Below are 18,989 nucleotides of genomic sequence, written 5' to 3' on the forward strand. Positions count from 1 at the left end.
CTTCAGGTTAGTCTTAGCCAGGTCTCTGAGAGAGTAAAAAGTAGTTCAGAAAGATAAGAAAAGTACAAAGTTTGGCCAGTAAAGGAAGTTTAACTTTTGGACAAGGAGAGTACAGCTGAAGATGATCTGTAATTGTTAAGAAGATAAGCTTCTTTAAAGAGGACCCTGGGACAGGAAATGTGTCCCAGGGACAAGACTTTACCCACCAAAGGCTCTAACATGATAAATGCAAATCCATTGTCTCTGAAGTTACTGGATTTAAAAACAAAACAAAACAAAATAACAACAAAACCCCAAAAAAACAACTAGGGAAGTATTAATTACCCCAGAGTCAGCACACAGAAGTTAATGCAGCAGTGTTCCAATGGCCAGGCTTCCTCGTAAGATAACAGCAGAACTTGGCAGCCATTGTCTTCTCAGTACTAGTTTTCTAAGCATGAAATATGTAAGATTTGGGTAAGAAGAGCAGAGGTTCGTGGAGTTCTTCTGGGCCACAGTTCCAGAGAACTTCTGAGGCCAGGCAATGAGTGGCAAGGTAGGAGGAGTTTTCATTTTTTTTTTTTTTTTTTTTTTTGGTTCTTTTTTTTTCGGAGCTGGGGACCGAACCCAGGGCCTTGTGCTTCCTAGGCAAGCGCTCTACCACTGAGCTAAATCCCCAACCCGGAGGAGTTTTCTAGAAGCCAGAAGAGGCATGGAATTCCCCTGGAACTGGAGTTGGAGAGGATTGTGGGTGCTAGGAAATAAGAATAGGTTCTCTGTAAAAGCAGCAAGAACCCTTAACCCTGGGACAGGAGGGAGATAAGTCTCTTCAGCCTTTTCCTAAGGCTCTTATATATATTTGTGCATATGCTTACATACATTACCCAGTTTTCATGTGTTTCATTTTTGAAACAGGGTCTCACTGTGTACTTTGGCTACCCTAGAACTCACTACATAGACCAGGCTGGCCTCCAACTCGCAGAGATCCACCTGTCTCTGCCTGAGTGCTGAGATTAAAGACCTGTGCCACTACACCAGGCTTTACATTACCCATTTTACATTAAAGTTTGCAAATGGTATGAGTAATGGACTCAGCTTTATTATACTCTAAATAAAAGATATTTACTGTGCTATATGTGCATGCAGGGACATTTCTACAGACACGTAAAATGAGGAGGTTAGAGAATGACTGTTCACAGTCAGTTCTCTTCCACCATGTGAGTTCCAGGAATGGAGCCCAGTCATTAAGCTTTTGAAAACTTCCTTTATCTGCTAAGCTGTCTTGCTAGCTGTCAGTTTAGTTTCTATGTGAACATCAATTTCTAGTTAATTTTCATGTATTTATTGTAAGAAGTAGGGGTCCAGTTTCACTGTTTTGATTGTGGCCGGTCACTTGTCCAAACACCATTTGTTAGAAACATGTTCTCTATTTGGCTTGGTGCTCTTCTGAAAACCTCAGGTCCTGTACTGTGGAAGTTTAGCCTAGGTTTGGTTAGCCTACCTTTGTAGTGAGACAGGAAGCGTGTGTCTTCTAAATTGGTTCTTTCTGCTGTTTATTTAGATCGATGGATCTTTTGCATTTGAATAGGAATTTTAGGATTAGTTTGTTAATTTATACAAAAAGCAAGGTTCCGGGGCATCTTTTATAATGATGTTTGAATCCAAATTAATTGTGCATTTTGAGTTAGTACCAGTAATTTCAGGGTTACTTTATTGAGCTTTTGACCCTTGACAGCCATAAAGTAATAGATTCCTTATCTATCCCTCTGACAGGAAATTGGATATCTTGGTATCCTTGAATCTTAATGAGTCTGCTTTTTTAAAGAGATTTAATTTCTGATGCATTGAAAGATTAATCAAATTGATAGAATATTTTCTTTGTCACTTAAGTTACTGAAAGTTCCGTTTGTATTTTTCTTGTAATTTTCTTGGCTTTAGATTTAGTGGTTCACGTCCTTAAACTGATATTAAATTTGATACCTTGAGATGGCAGTAAAACATCCCTTTGGTGCCTTTTTGACCTTGCTGGGTACTAATTATTTATTTCATCCTTTGGTTCTTTTTCTCCTTTCCTCTCTAATAAGAATGCTCAGCTAGGACTTCCCACTTTCTCTGGAGACCTTGCCCCTAGCGTGCACAAAAGGGTCAGGATGATATATATATATATATGGCAAGTTTGTGTAGATTTAGTGTAGATCGTAAATATAAGGTGATTACCTAGGTGCAGATGATGGTTTTATAGTTCTTTAGGGAAAGGATTAATTTCTGTTTTTATTTACCTTATCAACATGCAGAGGGTTAAAGGAACTTAAAACCAGATCAAATACTTAACTGTCTTACTGCATTCTTCAAGTCTTTGCCTGTGTGTATAATGTTTCAAATATTTATATTTGTCTGATATAGTTATGTGTCTATCTAAATTACATTTAGAATGTCTTATTGTATATTACAAATTTTATTATAGCTATATAGTTTTTAGTATTAGTGACTATACAGTAGTGCATCCAATTGATATTTTCTAAGCCAGTACAGTGTCACAGATTTGAGAATATCTGTACAAAGCATATCTAGAGACTTAGGATTTTGTTTTGTTTTTTTTTTTTTTGTTTTGTTTTGTTTTGTTCTGATAGAATAGCTATTCTATCATTGTTCTTATGGTTAACCAGTTAATTTAGATGTTTAATAAGTGTGTGTTTTCTTATCTGTCACATCTTGGGAGAATAATATAGACCTTTGTCCCACAGGGACAGTGCTGCCCAGGCCCTCAGTAGTTAGTGAGAAGTGCGTGTCAGACATTATCGGTGGTGGTAATGGAAAAGGAGTGCTTTTCTGCAAGGGGAATAATGTTTGGCTAGGTTTGAAATTATAAGTGAGTTATGTTTGTTTTGTAGTTTTTCTGTTAACCTGTATTTACATTCTGGAGTAGGGATGCTTTTCAATCTGAAGAATTGATTTTTGATTTTTTGATTTTTTTAAATTTATTTTTTAACTGATAAGAATTAAGAACTTTGGGGCTGGAGGGATGTCTCAGCTGTTAAGAGCACTGGCTGCTCTTCCAGAGGTCCTGAGTTCAGTTCCCAGCAACCACATGGCGGCTCACAACCATCTGTAATGGGGTCTGATGCCCTCTTCTGGTGTGTCTGAAGACAGCTACAGTGTATTCATATATATAAAATAAATAAATCTTTAAAAAAGAAAAGAATTAAGACTCTTAAAAACTGTATTTATAGACACTAATGTGACATTGTAATACATGCTTATTCTGTAAAATATTTAAATCAAGTTAATGATTTAACTTGTAATGATTTCCTAAAGCATTTATCATTTCTTTATAGAGAAAACAGTGACTATCCTTACTTACAAGTTTTTGAACATTATGTTATCTTTGGTCACCTGTAATGCTGAGTGCCATGTCACTAAAGAGGACTATCCAGTGAAATGTAGCACTGTATTAACATTGATAATAAAGCATGATTCTTTGTTACTGTTAGTATCTGCAGACCTCTGTCTTTGTAACTCCCAGGGCCATAGTTCCGGTCCTGACACATGAGCATCCTGTGTTGGAGTGGAAGCAAAGTATTGCTGAAGCCATCATTATTTTGTCAAGAGCCAGCAAAAAAATCCCAGACATCAATCTATTAATTTGTAATTTATAGTTATTATATTAGGCACCCCCTGTTGAAATTGCAGTTACTTAATGGTTTTGAATCTTCAGGCTGGTGTTGGTCTTCCTTGCTGCCAGCTGTTAGAAGTGTGGGGAACAAATCATGTCTTTTATGGTCCTCCTGTGTGGCGTTCCACAAAATTAAATCCAAGCACTTCCATCATTTATATTCCAAATGGATCAATATTCTTACTCTTGGCATTTTTCACTGGAGATCTTAATGAAATGCCCTGTGTTAGTGAAGGCTCTCACTTTAATGCATTACAGAAGAGCTTTAAACGCTCCTTCTTTTAGCACCTGTGGCATTATTTCACTTCACTCTTAATGAGGAGCTTGAGTTCATGTTGCACGTTAAAGCCCGAGACTGAGGAGGAGCCTGGGTTTTATGTCTGAGGAGTCCCTTCTGCTTTCGGGGAGTAGATGGTGGCTGTGAAGTGGAATTATTCAGTGACTCCATACACATACCTTTTTAATTTAAATATTTCATACACTATATTTTAATCATGGTTTTCCTCCCTTCAGCTCCTCCCACATCCTTACTACTACTTATCCAACTTGATGCTCTTTCTCTTTTTCTCAAAAACACAAAAATCAAAACATACAAGGAAGAAGCTAACAATAACAATAACAATAACAATAACAAAAAACATGCCAAAATGGAACAGAGGCTTTAATGAGAGATACTGTGGGCTTGTTTTGATACACATACAGTTTATGAGTATATATTTGAGAAAGAGCCTAAAGTTGGTTTATGTGACAAACTTTTTTTTCAGTAACTGGGCTAGCTGTAAAAAGTAATACTAAAGATTTAGTAAGTAGTTTTATTTTCCATTCCACCTTTCATTTTATACTTGAGATAAGAAGATGTATACATTTTATTTTTCTCATTTCTTCACTTTGTTGATTTTTTTTTTTATAAAGTTCATAAGCAACAGATGCCGTTTTTTGGAGACAGGGGTAGAGCAGTAGGAGCGCAGATAAGGAAAGAGTGAGAAACTTTAAAGCAAACCTACATTGTTTGCTGTGCAGTGTAGACTTGCGATGCACTCTCTCTCGGAAACTATGGTTTCCTCTGGTAAATATAGCAAAGCCTGTACCTCAGTTGAACATACAAAATTATCTTTATTGCAGGCTAGAAACTGTATGTATGTGGGGGACTGCAGAGATAGCTCAGCAGTTGAGAGCATTTGTTACTCTTCGAGAACACTGGATTTCTGTTGCCAGCGGTTCACAGCTGCCTGTCACTGTAGGTTCAGCAGACTCTGACACCGTTCTCTGGCCTGTGGGTACCTACATGCATGTACATGCACACACAGACAAATACATAAATATAGATTAAAACATTTAGGGCTGGAGAGATGGCTCAGAGGTTAAGAGCACTGTCTGCTCTTCCAGAGGTTATGAGTTCAATTCCCAGCAACCACATGGTGGCTCACAACCATCTGTAATGAGGTCTGGTGCCCTCTTCTGGCCTGCACATGTACATGCAGGTGGAACGCTGTGTACATAATAAATAAATCTTAAAAAAAAAAAACATTTAAAAAAGGGAAAAGAATCTGTGCAGTTTTTGCTTTTGTTATAATTCTAAAAATACCAAACGTGTTTGTTGCACAGTTGGCTGTTGTCCTGTGAGTTGTTGGGGAAGGGCTATTACAGACTCTTCCCTGTCAGAAAGACTGTAAACCTCTCTTACTTAGTTGCTGCTTACTTTAAACAGTAGATAGGGTTATACTTATGCAGATTGATGGAATACATTGTATGGCTAGCTTATCCTTTTGTTCTGAGTTTTAAAATTTAAATTTGAAGCTTGTAAAGCAGGCCCACACAATGTGTTGTCTCCTGAGTTGAAGTGTGTGTTGTTATGCTTACACCTCAGTAAGACTTTTAAAGGTTTGTGATTACGAGATGCTCACAGTTATGATGGACCAGCAAGGTCTGCCGACACCCAGAAAAGCAGCATAGCTGGTAGTAAAGGAGGTTAACAAAGTTCTCACATGGGAAAATTAATGTCCTTAAGTTTTTCGGTTATTGATTCTTCATGAATTCATATCACACACTCCAATCTACACTTCTTTTACTTGCAAATGAGTCATTGATCTGGTTTGAGGCCTCTGGCTTGTGCTATAATGTTTATACTGAATCCTCACTGGGACTCCTCTCTGATATCCTGTTGCTGTCCTCTGTCTTGGGGATTCTATAGCTTTGGATCTGCAGGACCCGTGCCTTCTTGTACTTTAGCAGTTCATACATGGAGTAGGTGTTGGGGCCAGCTCAAAGGCCCTAGATCTGGGCCTGGGGGCTAGCTGGGTTTGTCAGCCCTCCGTCTCTCTTATCACATGCACACCACCAGGGCCAGCTCTCCAGCACTGCCCCTGCTAACTTACCCAATGCCGAAGCTGGCAAGGTAAGGGCCCAGCTCTTCTACTCTCATGCCCTTGGCGTTAAGCTCACCCGTGCTCATGCTACCATAGCCAGCTGTACTGGGCTGCCTAGGTTGGTTGCAGGGCCCAGCTCTCCTGAGTGCTGCGGCCTGGGCAGGCAGGGCCAACCCAGCTGAGCTCTTGCCATCAGGGTCAGCTCACAGTCCCCCTCTCCCCATTCAGCTCTGCACAGGGGAGGTGTGGTTTCCACTCTCCGAAGTGCTGCAGCTGGTGAGGGGAAGGACCAACTATTGTAGATGGGACCAGTTCTGCACAGTCAGTGCACATCAACATGGTCCCAGGCAGTAGCCCAGACCAGGAACGTTCACATGGCCTTTGGCGGTAACATGGGCCACAGACATTGACACCAACCGCTGCTGCTGCATGGCCACTGATCCAGACCTCCTTTAGTGGCAGCATGGGCCAGGGCTTCACCATGGCCTTAGGTGGAGGGGCCTCAGGTGGAGGGGCCTCAGGTGGAGGGGCCTCAGGTGGAGGGGCCTCAGGTGGAGGGACTCAGGTGGAGGGGCCCTCAGGTAGAGGGACTCAGGTGGAGGGGCCCTCAGGTAGAGGGACTCAGGTGGAGGGGCCTCAGGTGGAGGGGCTCAGGTGGAGGGGCAGGTTGTTCCTCTCCATTCTGTGTCTCCAGTTCCACCTTTCTTCACAGTGCTCACATCATTCAGCTTCTCTCTCCCGTCTCTCCACCATATACTTCCTCACTGTAGTGATTCCTGCTGTGAGTGGGCCAGGTGGCAGGTGGGCCTCTTAGTGTCATCCACTGGCCTTAAGTTTTAACACCTGAACCATGTGCTATGCTTGGAGAAAACTTGGCATAAATCAGTCATCATTAAACAGCCTAGAAGTCAGTAGTGAGAGCATATGTGTTACTGGAGCGTCAGTGTGCTTAGGCATCGCAGGGCTAGATTCCATAATAGAGCATGCTGTTGTGGGTAGGTCGACTCATGATGGTAACTATCATGACACATGTGACCACAGAGCCATGGTAAATGCCTAGAAACTTTTGTGTATTGAAGATACTTGCCCTGCCTCCTGGATGATTCTCTGTTAACATTTTACCGAATGCTAGTATCCTTTAAAATAGTTTGAAATAAACTAAACTAAGGCAGGTAGTTATGGTGACCACCATTTCAAACCCAAACAGACTTCTGTATCCAATAATCAGGAAGTATGCTGGCTTTCTCCATTGTAGCCCTTTGGTATTGTGGGTTTTCCTTTTATTCCTCCTCCCCTTCTCCTCTTCCTCTTCCTTTTTGGTACTATAGAAATGTTCTTTTGCTAATGAACACATACTTTGTAGCTTCTGATTTAGAATTATTAATAGATAATCTGTTTTCTCGGTCTGACTTGAACACTTAGAAACTGTAAATGTCCTTGCTCTATTTGACATGAAGAGCCTGGAGGAAATCCCTAATCAAATGAGAGCAGCCTTGGCTGTCTCATAAGGCTGCAGCTGATGTCTTTACCTCTGTAGCTTTCAAGCCTCTGACTTGGAGTGCAGTAGAAGTAGCCTTTTTGGACTTCTTCCCTTGGTGACTCAGAGTCTCTGGAATCAATAAGGTCTGCATTACTTTACAGCACAAGCTAATTTAATTCATGAGCACTGTAGAAGCCAAAAGGCATCTAATCAGAGTCACTAAAATATTAAAGCAGATAAATTATAACTCTTAGGTTTACATGGACTGTGTCATGTTCCATCATCACTTCTACACTGGCTTCATGTGCATTTCCTGTATTGGGAGTGTGGGTGTAAGATCTGTATTCATGGTTCTTCCAAATGTAGTTCATATCCCTCCCATAGGATACATCGATACAATTGGAATGTGGCACTTGGCTTTGAAAGTCAGAAGCTCATTCTTAGGGGAGTTCTCCATGTTTGTCATTGATGAAGTTAGTTATCTTGTGACTGAAAAGTACTAGATTGTATTTATCACTTGGCACACAGCATGTCAGATATAATGATACTCAAAAGTGGAGATCGATTCAGTAGGGTTTCTTCTGTATTCTAATAACGAAATTAATCTAGTATACTCATGTCTTCTAGCTGGCATCTTTTCATTTTTTTATTTGAATTAAATAGTAAGTAGCCATTCCTTTTAAATACAGCTTTGGTATTGACATCATTATCCAGACGCCTACTCTGTTGTTAGAAGGGTGAAGATTCTGTGCTTTAATCTCACTCTAGACTTACATCTCTCATTATGATCGAGCCTACTTTTTCTTTTTTTAGATTTTGGCATTTTATGTACCCATTTTGATGTGAGGCCTTAATTCCTATTAAATTAACTTGCATTTAATACTGTGTGTTGCAACCCATTGAGACTCAGTCTTATGCATTCCCTTTTTAAGTGGAATGCTGTGGTTTCCGGCCTAGTTTGCCGTTGATTTCCTTTGATTATAAGAAGACTACTATGAAATGACATTTTTTAAAGCAAGAACCATTTCCAGTGTAGTAAAATATGGAGTATTTTCAGAGCCATGGGAAGAGCAGCTTAAAAACAAACAAAAGGCACCTTCTTCTGGCAGTGGAACATTGGATCTGTTCAGGCTCTGTCATACACAGCCCTTCCTTGGCAGTTGATTCCTGTCTTCCCATAAGAGAGATTTTCTTTCGTATATGCCTGTTGCATACAAATCACAGAACATTCCAGGTTCAGTCTAAGATTTGCATCTGCTGGGAGATATTCCTTATACTTGCTTTCTTTGATGGGACATTCTCTGTGGCTATCTGATGGAGACATCTCCTTATTTTTGAGAGCTTTACTTTGTATGGTATAAAGTATATCCTTTTCCTCTGATAATTCTCACAACTATGCCATAACTAGATGTTGTTAAAGCATTTCTGTTTTAAGTGAAGGACTGAAAAACCAAAGCATAGAGGGTTTTGTTGGTGGAGGTACTGGTTTTATCTTGTTTTTAGAGGCAGGGTCACATTGTGTGTCCCTGGCTAGCCTAGAGCTCACTGTGTAGACCAGACTGGCTTTAAACTCACAGAGATCTGTCTACCTCTGCCCCCAAGTGCTGGGATTAAAGGCATGCTCCACCATGCCTGGCTTAGAGAGTTGAAGCTACATAGAGTTAGAATTTGTTCATCAGTTTAGCTGCCCTCAGCCCCTAGTTCCTGCCAGCTGTTCATTCCCTCATCTTGTCAGATGCTGTGGTTGTCCTTCCTGAGGTTCCTGATGCTCAGCCTTGTTTTTATTGCGCTGTCTCATCCATATTGTTAGGCTCAGTTGGGATCCTGTGGTCGTTGCTGGGCTGTGCTCTTCAATGTTGCCTCTGTGCACCTCTATGGCATCATTTCCTATCCCTCACCTCAGGGTCTAAAACCCTCATTGTGGTTCTCTGGTAAGCTGTTTGCTTCTCTCCTTTCATCCTGAAGGCTCAGTTCTGATTTGGTGTCTCTTCTATTCTCTCAGCCTCTTCTGAAAGCTCTGTCTTCCCTCCCTGCACTTGCTTTATTTCTCATGTTCTGTATGAAAATATCTCTATTTCTCCCGAGACTAAGCTTCGCCCAGACTGGACTGGTGTTTTATAATTCATGACTCCAGCAATGTAAGTGTGAGCTTTGAGCCACAATTTCTAAGACATTTCAAAATAATTGTATAAGGTGACAGTTGACCTCAGATTGACAGCTAGAAGAGAAAAGAGGGGGAGTCAGTAGATATGACCCTTACGATTGTTGAATACATGTTTTTGTACTGTTTGTTTATTTACAAAGCTCACCTTGATTGCCTAGACATAGTAGATGAGCAGTGACTTCTGTAATTGAGCATTTTTACCACAGCTTGAATTTTTCTAGATGATATATTACTTGAGGTAATCGTGTTTCAAAGTAGAATTTAATGAATTTGAAATATTTTATTTAGTAGTGTTTGTCTTAAGGGCTAATGGATTTTTTTCTTCTAAATAATCTGCCACTAGGGGCGCCCTCAAATCTTTTGAGAATTAGGTTTGTTTCAGCTTTAATTAAAGATAAATTCATATTGAGTTTTGTTTATTAATACTAGGTTATTAAGAATGAAGCACTTTAAACATGTATGTACAGTTCTTGATTTGTATGCAACTCTTCATTGCATTATAATTTTGGTAAACTGTCATTGAATTCTCTTGAACATTAAAAGTTGAAAAGTATTTTCAACGTATTTTTTAGAGTGCAAAAACGTTTAAAAGTACCAACTATGCAGTTTATTGTTAACATGAAAAATAGTGATTATTCAGTAAATACTATGTAGAGAAGACCTTTGTATTTTATGAAGCTGCAAAGGTCTTCATGTGTAATGAATTGAGTCTTAGAAATAGTGTGACTTTTTGATTAAAGTCCTTTTTTGTCTCAAGAACTGGAATGGAGGTATTTTTTCTAAGAATATTCCCAGATTGGTTGTTAATTATTTGAAATTAGAATACATATGGTAAAATTTGTTCTATTCATACAAGTCTTGCACTTTAAGAATTTTAAGTCCTTGATGGCTTATTTCCTAAGGCAAGAAATTAATTCCAATGAAAAACTCATTAGAAGCAGATGTGTTTAGGGAGCAGCTGTGATTGGGGCTTTAGTGGGGTCTGAAAGCAAATCTTTCTCCCCTTGTTTCTCCTTCCTCCTTTTGTCTCGGCAAATGAGTTTATTGGTCTGAGTGGAGGCTGGTCTGAGTCTTGTTGCATGCTGAGTGCTTTTGTGAGGCTCGAATTGTACCTCTTCCGGGACCTCTTGAATGAGATTCACAGAGGTGGTGATCAATGCAAAAGCAAGAGGAGTTTAATCATTCCGACGTGTTGGGGTTCTCCCACTTCAGGACCATCTCCTGAGCAGACTCACAACAGGGAGTTATAAACCTTGCAAACAGTTGGGGCAGAATTCAAACAGTGGTAACCGAGCAGGGCAGTATGTGCATTTGGTGGAGGGAAACAACTCAGTGTACTGTTCAAGACTTTCCCAAGGGGGTGGAGGGTGTCCATTGAAAGCCACAGGTAGGTTTATGTGACAGTTTGACTTGGAACTAAACTAGCTTTTTTCTTCCTGGAAGGTAGGGGTCCTTGTGCTCAGAGGTTTGTGGTGGAAATTTTCCCACTGACCCCAGATTGGCCCCAACTCTGGCCCTTTCACTTTGTCCAGCAACTTGAGTGTGGTCTGACACTATTTTTGTGAGACTTTGTATAAGCATCTATTCACTCCAGGTAGGGACCCAAAAGTAAAGTAGATCAAAGTACAGTTTGGTGAACAGTGGGTTTATTGGGGTTACTGACAGGAACAGAAGTGACTAAAAAGCAGAAACATCACCAAAAGTCCTCCTTAGCTTGGGTGACCATTCACAAAAGTTGGAAATCCGGAGTAAACTGCACAACTTCTAGGTAGCTGAACAGGTTGGTGAATATCTCTTCTAGGCAGCTCAGGTGGTCTGTCCACTCTCGGCAGCTGGGGCTGATCTGAGAGAACACTCTTCTCAGCAGTCCTCTCTGTTTATATAAGTTTAGGGGAGAGAGGAGCCTTAGTCAGGCTGGTCAGTTTCAGGAACTTACTGAAGTTATTGGACTGTATATTTACTTCCTGGGTTTAATGAGCTTCCTCCAAAATAGGATGTGTCTTCTGGCAAGAAATAGCTGTACAGAACTGGCTCTCTGAGTAGACTCCAAAGGGCAAGAAACACATACCATTATGGCTTTGAGGACCAAGTTCAACTGTCTGACTTTCCATCCAGAAGATGCCATTTGAATCGTTTGATGAAGACTCTTTGGAAGCAAAAGAGCAGTTACATAAGTTGTAGGTGGATAGCTGCATGCGTTACAAAAAGCACATGGTTGAAATTGCCAGGATAAAGTTAGTACAGACCCAAAGTGTTCTCCACTACGTAGTAGAAACCACTGCCTGTTTTGTAGGCCCTGAAGGCAAGAACCCTGACTGACATGCATGTAGAGGACACTGGGACTGTTAGAGCTAAACCTGCCCTTTCTTAAAAAAAGGAATTGGTGAGCATGGCCTGAAGGCTGACTCCTTTTTTGTGTTTGCAAAGATTTTTAGGGATGGTGGACAAAACCTCGGCAGTTAGCAATCTTGGAGATATAATCCACCCACAAACCAACTTGACTCTAGGAAAGATGTCCCTCACATTCGGTCTGCGTTCCATTTCCTCTAGTAGTACTCACACAATTAAGAGACTCCTTGAGCCCAGAAGGAAAAAGCTGCCTTCTGATGAAATCTACGGAAGAGCTGCCTGTTTTTATGTCCCAGAGCAGCACAGCCGTCTGAGTATGAACTTGTCCCTAGTTTCTTGGCAGTGTCGTGACGCCATCTGTGTTTCTATACTGTGTGTTAAGTTGGGCTTTTAACGCTTTTGCCACTCCCCTTTTCTTTTTTGAATTCAGTACATAGTTTTGATGGGATGTGGTTTTCGAAACCCCTTTGGGGAGGCTGGTATATGAGTTACATCTAGTTGTGCAGCTGATTTTTTGTAGTTATTACTGTCTTGCTAATAGGGTTGACAAGATCTCTTGCTTTCCCCAGAGGTCCTTCTCTTCACTTTCTATAATTCTGTCTTAGAGTTCCTATTGCCATGAAGAAAAACCACTATCAAAGCAACTTGGGGAAGAAAGGGTTTATTTAACTTACAATTCCACATCACTGTTCATCATCATAGGAAGTTGGAACAGGAACTAAAGCAAGGCAGGAACCTGGAGGCAGGGGCAATGGAGGCTGCTGTTTTCTGGCTTGCCCCTCATGGCTTGCCCAGCCTGCTTTCTTATAGAACCCAGGATCACCAGCCCAGGGATGGCACCACCCACAATGGTCTGGGCCCTCCCCCATAAAACACTGATTAAGAAAATGCTCTGGAGCCAGGTATCTTGGGGACATTTTCTCAGTGGAAGTTCCTTTCTTTCTAGCCTGTATCAAGTTGACATAAAACAAGTCGGCAGAAGATTCTGTCTGTGTTTAGGTTTTAGTGTTTTACACTCACAGTGTCTGGTAAATCACTGCTCTAAGCTGCACAGTAAGTCAGATGTAATAGTAGAGTAACGGTGCTAACAAAGATGAAGAGTTCAGATTAGAAGCAGATGCCTCATTGCCCACCAGGTCCCTCCCCATCCCTTACCCCCAGCCAGAAAGAAAGAATAGCATCTGAGCAGAGACCTGTCAGATCAATCTAAGGACAAATGGAGATTATGTCTGCTAAAAGATGAATATTTTAAAACTCAGAATCTCTTTTTTTTTCCTTTAGTGTGTATAATTTCAGATGCTTTAATGAGCTCTGTTTTTTATCAGTATTTTCCAGATTTGGGTCATGATACTAGGGAAACCATGTGTAGCTCATTAACTAGGGAAAAGAAGAATCAGAGAGTTGGGCTAGTTCTGTAGACAGCATTTGCTTTGTCTCTCCTGCAGACCCCTGAGGTCACTCGGCCTTCACAGCATCCACTCCCTGCCTTTGCATTTATTTGATAGCCCTTTGGATGCTATGAATAAAGTTTAAACCGTCTTATTTGGAGCCACAGATTAGTTAGCTGCTAATCTGTGAAGTTTACCTTCTTAAATATGAAAATATTAGACTGGATATTTCCTGAAAACCAGTTTATCTCCTGAAAACCAGTTGTACTGTATTAAAATTTAGAGAATGTTGTTATTGAAGCCATAATTGTGATGGGTGATACACATGAGAGATCACCCTGTGGCTGGCCTGTCAGCCTTTCATGAGCCTTCAGAAATTAAGGAGAGTGAGTAAGTTTGTTTTCTTGTAAGCTGTCACATTCCTCTCAAAGTGTCAGCCTGAATTGTACACAGATAAATGTTAGAAACATTCACCTTCTCTAGCTGATTTTTTTACTCTTACATAATTTAGTGATTTAATTTTTCTTTTTCCTCAAAGTTTAATTTTTCTGTACTTGGAAACATGCCTAAAGAATAAGTTAACGTGAAAGATCTTAGTAATTTTGACTTACTTTTTATTTTTGAATAGGAACTTGTCTCCTGAAGAGACTTGTAATAAATATGCTAGTGAAATTTTCAGTAGGCTTAAGATACATTATAGAAGACTGAGCCCCTAAACGGTTCAGCCACCTTTTAAGAGCCTACTGTAGTAATTTTTCTAGGCGTAGAGACTAGACAGCAACAGAAAGGAGAATGAGCTTTGTCAAATAATCTGAGAGAGACAGATGGCTGTTAAAGTATTCTTATTAGCACTGTTACACAAGAACCTCACTGTTCCGGAAATGGTGAATCAGCCATTCATTTTGTCTTAAAGGAACTTCTAGTAAGCGATAGGAAGGGAGCCCATAAATAATAGCACGCAGCACAAAATTTTAAGGCTCTCTCTCTCTTTTTTAATCACAGAAAAATTGTGTGAGAGAACTAGAAAGGAAAAATGGATGGACTTTGAAACAATTATTATTTGAACAAGATAGCAAGAAAATTGTTCAGGAATTAAGGAAAGACAATACAGTCACGGAAGTATAAGTAGGTGATGTGGAAGACTGAATACTTGAGCTGCTAAGTATGTAAAATGCACAGGAAAGTGGATATGTATCTGTGTGGATATCAGCTTTTATGATATGCTAAATAAGACCAGAAAAGCATCAAGGTCAAGGTAGACTAAATATTTTAATATTTAGGTAGGCATCAAAAGCATAATTATCTAATATCGATATTTAATATTATTTAGATGCATAAATATCTTAAATTACAGAGTTTGTACTGTATTGAAAAGATGATGAAAATCATTGAAAGCTTTAGGGCAGAAGGGACACATCAGGGTGTACTTGGGCAGAAACCAAAGGGAATTGAGCAGCGGGACATAGTTACATCATGTAGCGTTCCTGTTAGGAGTGGATGAGGGCCTGAGTCAGAGGAGCTTAGTAGTTGAGGAAAGGAGGGAGAGAGGGAAGGAAGGAGAGAAAGGGAGGGAGGGAGAGAGCAAGAGAGAGAGAGAGAGAGCAAGCATATGAATACCAGTGGTCCTGCTGGATCAGTCAGTAGGACTCAGGTTTACTCATGTGGAGATATTGTTTTTGCTTTTAAGAGAAAGAGGCTTCAAAATAAGTATGCATCACTGGTTCACTACCTAATATACTTTGAATTTGTGCACGGAGCTGTGGAGCTATGGTATCCATCAAACACTATTATATTAGAACCTTCATAACTGGGAATTGAGCAGAGCCATGGATTGTCCGTGTTACAGATAAAGAAAGGAAGGATTTAGGGGTTTTCTGTATTAGAGAATATATGTGCATCTGGCTCTATAGCTAGTTTTCAAGTTTCTAAGTTAGCATTCCATTCTCTAAAATACTCTTCATTGTGATCTGGAAGAAACCCCCTGACATCCAATCTTAATGTCTGCCACTCGTTTTTTAGTATGAAACAACTGATTTACCTTTGAATATTACTTCCTCTTGAGTGTTCTTATATTTTCTGTCTTGCAGGGCTCTTTTAGGGCAATCTGTGCTTTTGTGACTACCAAGTGTATGTGGGCTTCTGCTTGGTTGTGGATCTCTGTGTATGTACACCTGTATGTGCATGGATGTACATGGGGCCAGAGGCTGTATGTACACCTGTATGTGTATGTACACCTGTATGTGCATTATGTACATGGGGCCAGAGGCTGTATGTACACCTGTTTGTGTATGTACACCTGTATGTGCATTATGTACATGGGGCCAGAGGCTGCACTCAGGTGCCATTCCTCAGGAGCAGTCCACCTTGGTTGCTTTGTTCTGTTGCTTGGTTCTATTTTGTTGAGATGGGGTTTCTCACAGGGCCCTGGGACTTGCTAGCTAGGCTTGTCCGACTGGCTAGTGAACCCCAGGGATCCAGCGGTCACTTCACCGTGTCTCTGCCTCCCCTGCACTGCTTTTGCTGCTCTTTGTTTTTTAAATATGGTTTCTGGGCATCCAACTCAGTTCTTCCTGAGTACGGGTGTACTTTACTCGCTGGGCTCTACTAACTCCCCAGCTCCACTAACTTTATTTACTGTGTAGACTGGTCCTGGGGAACAAATCAGTGACATTGTACATGCTGAGCAAGGACTCAGTCACTAAGCGACATCTGCAGCTTTTCCTTGTCAGTCAACTCTTCCTCAGCACATGATGAATAATATTATATACTGTGCTTGGTAGTGCCGATTTGGTATGTATACAGTACAGTCCTTCTCTGTTCAGTGCTTTGTACATTTGAGGCAGGGGGAGATAAAATAATTATAAATTATAATAACTGCTCTTATAGATGTGTGTGTGTTCAACTACAGAGTCATGGAGGAAGGACCCATTAAACAAGTGGGAGAAAGCATCACAGAGAGAGGAGAGGAAACTCCTGAAGTTTAACAGTGGCGGTGTATGTGAAATGCTAGACTAGGCAGGGAGCTGTGGAATGTGTCATCATAATCATGCCTGCTATTGTTGAAAATCCTGTAGTTCTGTAGGAATTACTTTTATTTTATGGAGAAACAGAAATGTAATGGGGAAACTAAAAAGTGCATTTTCAAGTGAATTCTTGGAGAATTACAAATGGAGAAGGCAAAGTAATAAAAAATTAATATAGAAACTAAGCAGTACGCTTTTGGGCATTCTGTGTATAGTTATTTTAATTTTTCTATTTGCAATCAGAATTTTTTTGTTTTTGGTACACAAATGAAATTCTCTACTGTTCTAAAGTAACCCATAAGAAGGAGAAAGGAAACAGATAAAATTAGAAATGAATGATACAAAGAAATGTTTCTTTACAAAGAAAAGAAACATTTTTTTTTTTACCCCAGTTCTGGAGGTTCAAGGGCCTCTTAGGCTCTGTCATGAACATGGCAATATGAAGTGGACAGGGTGAAACAAGAAGCCAGAGAGACAGAGAAGGTTTTTATATTACAACCCTCTTCTGTGAACTAGTTAGGACCCAGGAGAACTAATGCCTCACAAGAACAGTACTCATGGTGACCATTTAATAGGATCAGTCACCTAATGGTTGCATATGACCTTCCACCAGTGCCACGCTGGGGATCAGACTCCCAACACATAAACTCTTGGAGGATGCAGTCAAACCATAGCAGTTTATAGCATCAAAACCTGGAAAGCAAAGTAATCCTTGAGGGTATGTTTAAGTCACATAATAGTAATTAGTAACATCCACAAGAATGGGTGATCCTACAGCAACCTTACTGAAGATCAGAGAGGGTTTTTTAATGAGAAGTCAACTTGAAAGAACACAGACTATGAGTCTATTTATATAACATAACATTGCAGAAGTGGGGCATACATTAGTAGTTGCTAATGTTAGGGTCAGTGAGAATAAGTGTGAGTGAAAATGGATAATAAAAGTTCTTTTTTGTAATGATCAGTTCTGCCTTAGTTTGATTACAGGTGTATGTGTGTGACGAATGACATGATACATGTACACTTTTAACACTATTAATATACTGTTTCAGGATATTTGATCACACCGTGAACACCATGGTTGTACTATTTATTGAAAAAAACTGTTTCTAGTTGGGGCGTGACTCAGCCCTTAGCCCTTTAATTCTTCTGGCTGGAATAGAGACATGCCCCTAGTCACACTTTGAATCGCAAACAATGAAGGTGAAGTTTGTTTGTAGAAGGAAGCACCTATGTTTGAAAGTGGTGTCTAATTGAGTGGCAGACAAAATGATGAATCAGAGAAAGATTTGACAGAATAGGATTATGCTCCACTCCAGTGAGTACAGAGAGAAAAGGGAAGTTACTCAAGAGAGCAGGAGGAGAGGAAAGAGGAAAGACAGAGTTTTCAGTCTTAATGGGACAGTGATAAGGAGATGGGTTGCACAGAGAATACAAGCTAGATTCAGGTGAAGCTGGAAAGGAGCTAGAAGATTAAAACATATTGCTAAAGTTAGTATGCGGCCAAGCAGAGTAATTCTGTCAGAGGCCAAGAGAGAAGCCAGATTGAATCAGTCAGCTTGAAGAGGAGTTTGAGTCAGAATAGCTGAGTTAAACCAGCCAGCCGGAGTTCAGACAGAACAAGAAAGGGTAGCTTATTCAGCAGCAAGTCTCAGAGGCTGAAAATGTTCTAGGCCTGGATAAGATTGGACAGAGGCTGGAAGCCTCCAGGAATAGGCCTATGTTAGCAGACAGAGGCAGTGAGCCTCGGAGATGGTGAATAAAAGTTACTTTTTCAATATTCTGGCTCTAATAATGTGGTAAAGTGCATATAAAATGTGATTATTATTGAGGGGAAAATGCGTAGAAGGGATAATGAACTTCGTCATGCTGTTTTTATGACATCCTATCAATATTTAATTTCTTCAAAATGCAAAGGTTTACAAATCATAAAGGAATTATGAACTATGAGAGTCTGAGTGTTGTAACAAATACATTGACATGTAGGAAAAGTCATCTTTACTTTGTAGTTACGAGGCAATAAATGTCCACCTTTAAACACTAAATGCATACCTTTAAATTTTAGCTTTTGTTTATAGCAGACTTAAGAGAGGCTTATGATAAAGATGTAGCCACTTAACTGTTCTGATCTGGATAGAATTTCACTCCGTAGCCCAGGCTGGCCTAAAACTTGTAATGGTCCTTCTACCTCAACCTCTAGAGGGCTGGAGTTACCCTTATCCAGCCCTTAAGGTCAGCTACCATATCTAGCCCTTTTAGTGTACAGATTTTCTCTTCTGTAAGGACTTTAAGGTCTTGGCTTTTGTTCAGATTCCCCATCACCACAAGTAGAAGGCTTATTACTGCCTCCTCATTGTCCTGCCATAGTCACCAAACTTATTTCAGCTTCATCAGTCCTGTTTTTTATAGTGGTTGTGGACAAACAGTCCTTATAGTTATTGCTGTTTGTTGTTCCCTCAGAATTAATAAACACCTTGCTGTAGAGTTGAGACATAGGTGAGCATGGACCATGAGTGTCAGCCCAGTGTGCTTTCCGGTGTGACACAGGAAATGTACCTAACAAGGGA

At 40.3% G+C, this 18,989-nt stretch overlaps 1 protein-coding gene across 6 annotated transcripts in view; it reads left to right on the forward strand.

Annotated features, from left to right (window-relative positions):
• The window catches only part of Parg (poly (ADP-ribose) glycohydrolase), a 107,843-nt gene that overhangs the window by 26,948 nt on the left and 61,906 nt on the right, over window positions 1–18,989 (forward strand).

The sequence above is a fragment of the Rattus norvegicus genome, chromosome 16, assembly GCF_021556685.1.
Source record: "Rattus norvegicus strain SHRSP/BbbUtx chromosome 16, alternate assembly SHRSP_T2T, whole genome shotgun sequence".
NCBI classification, from domain to species: Eukaryota; Metazoa; Chordata; class Mammalia; order Rodentia; family Muridae; genus Rattus; species Rattus norvegicus.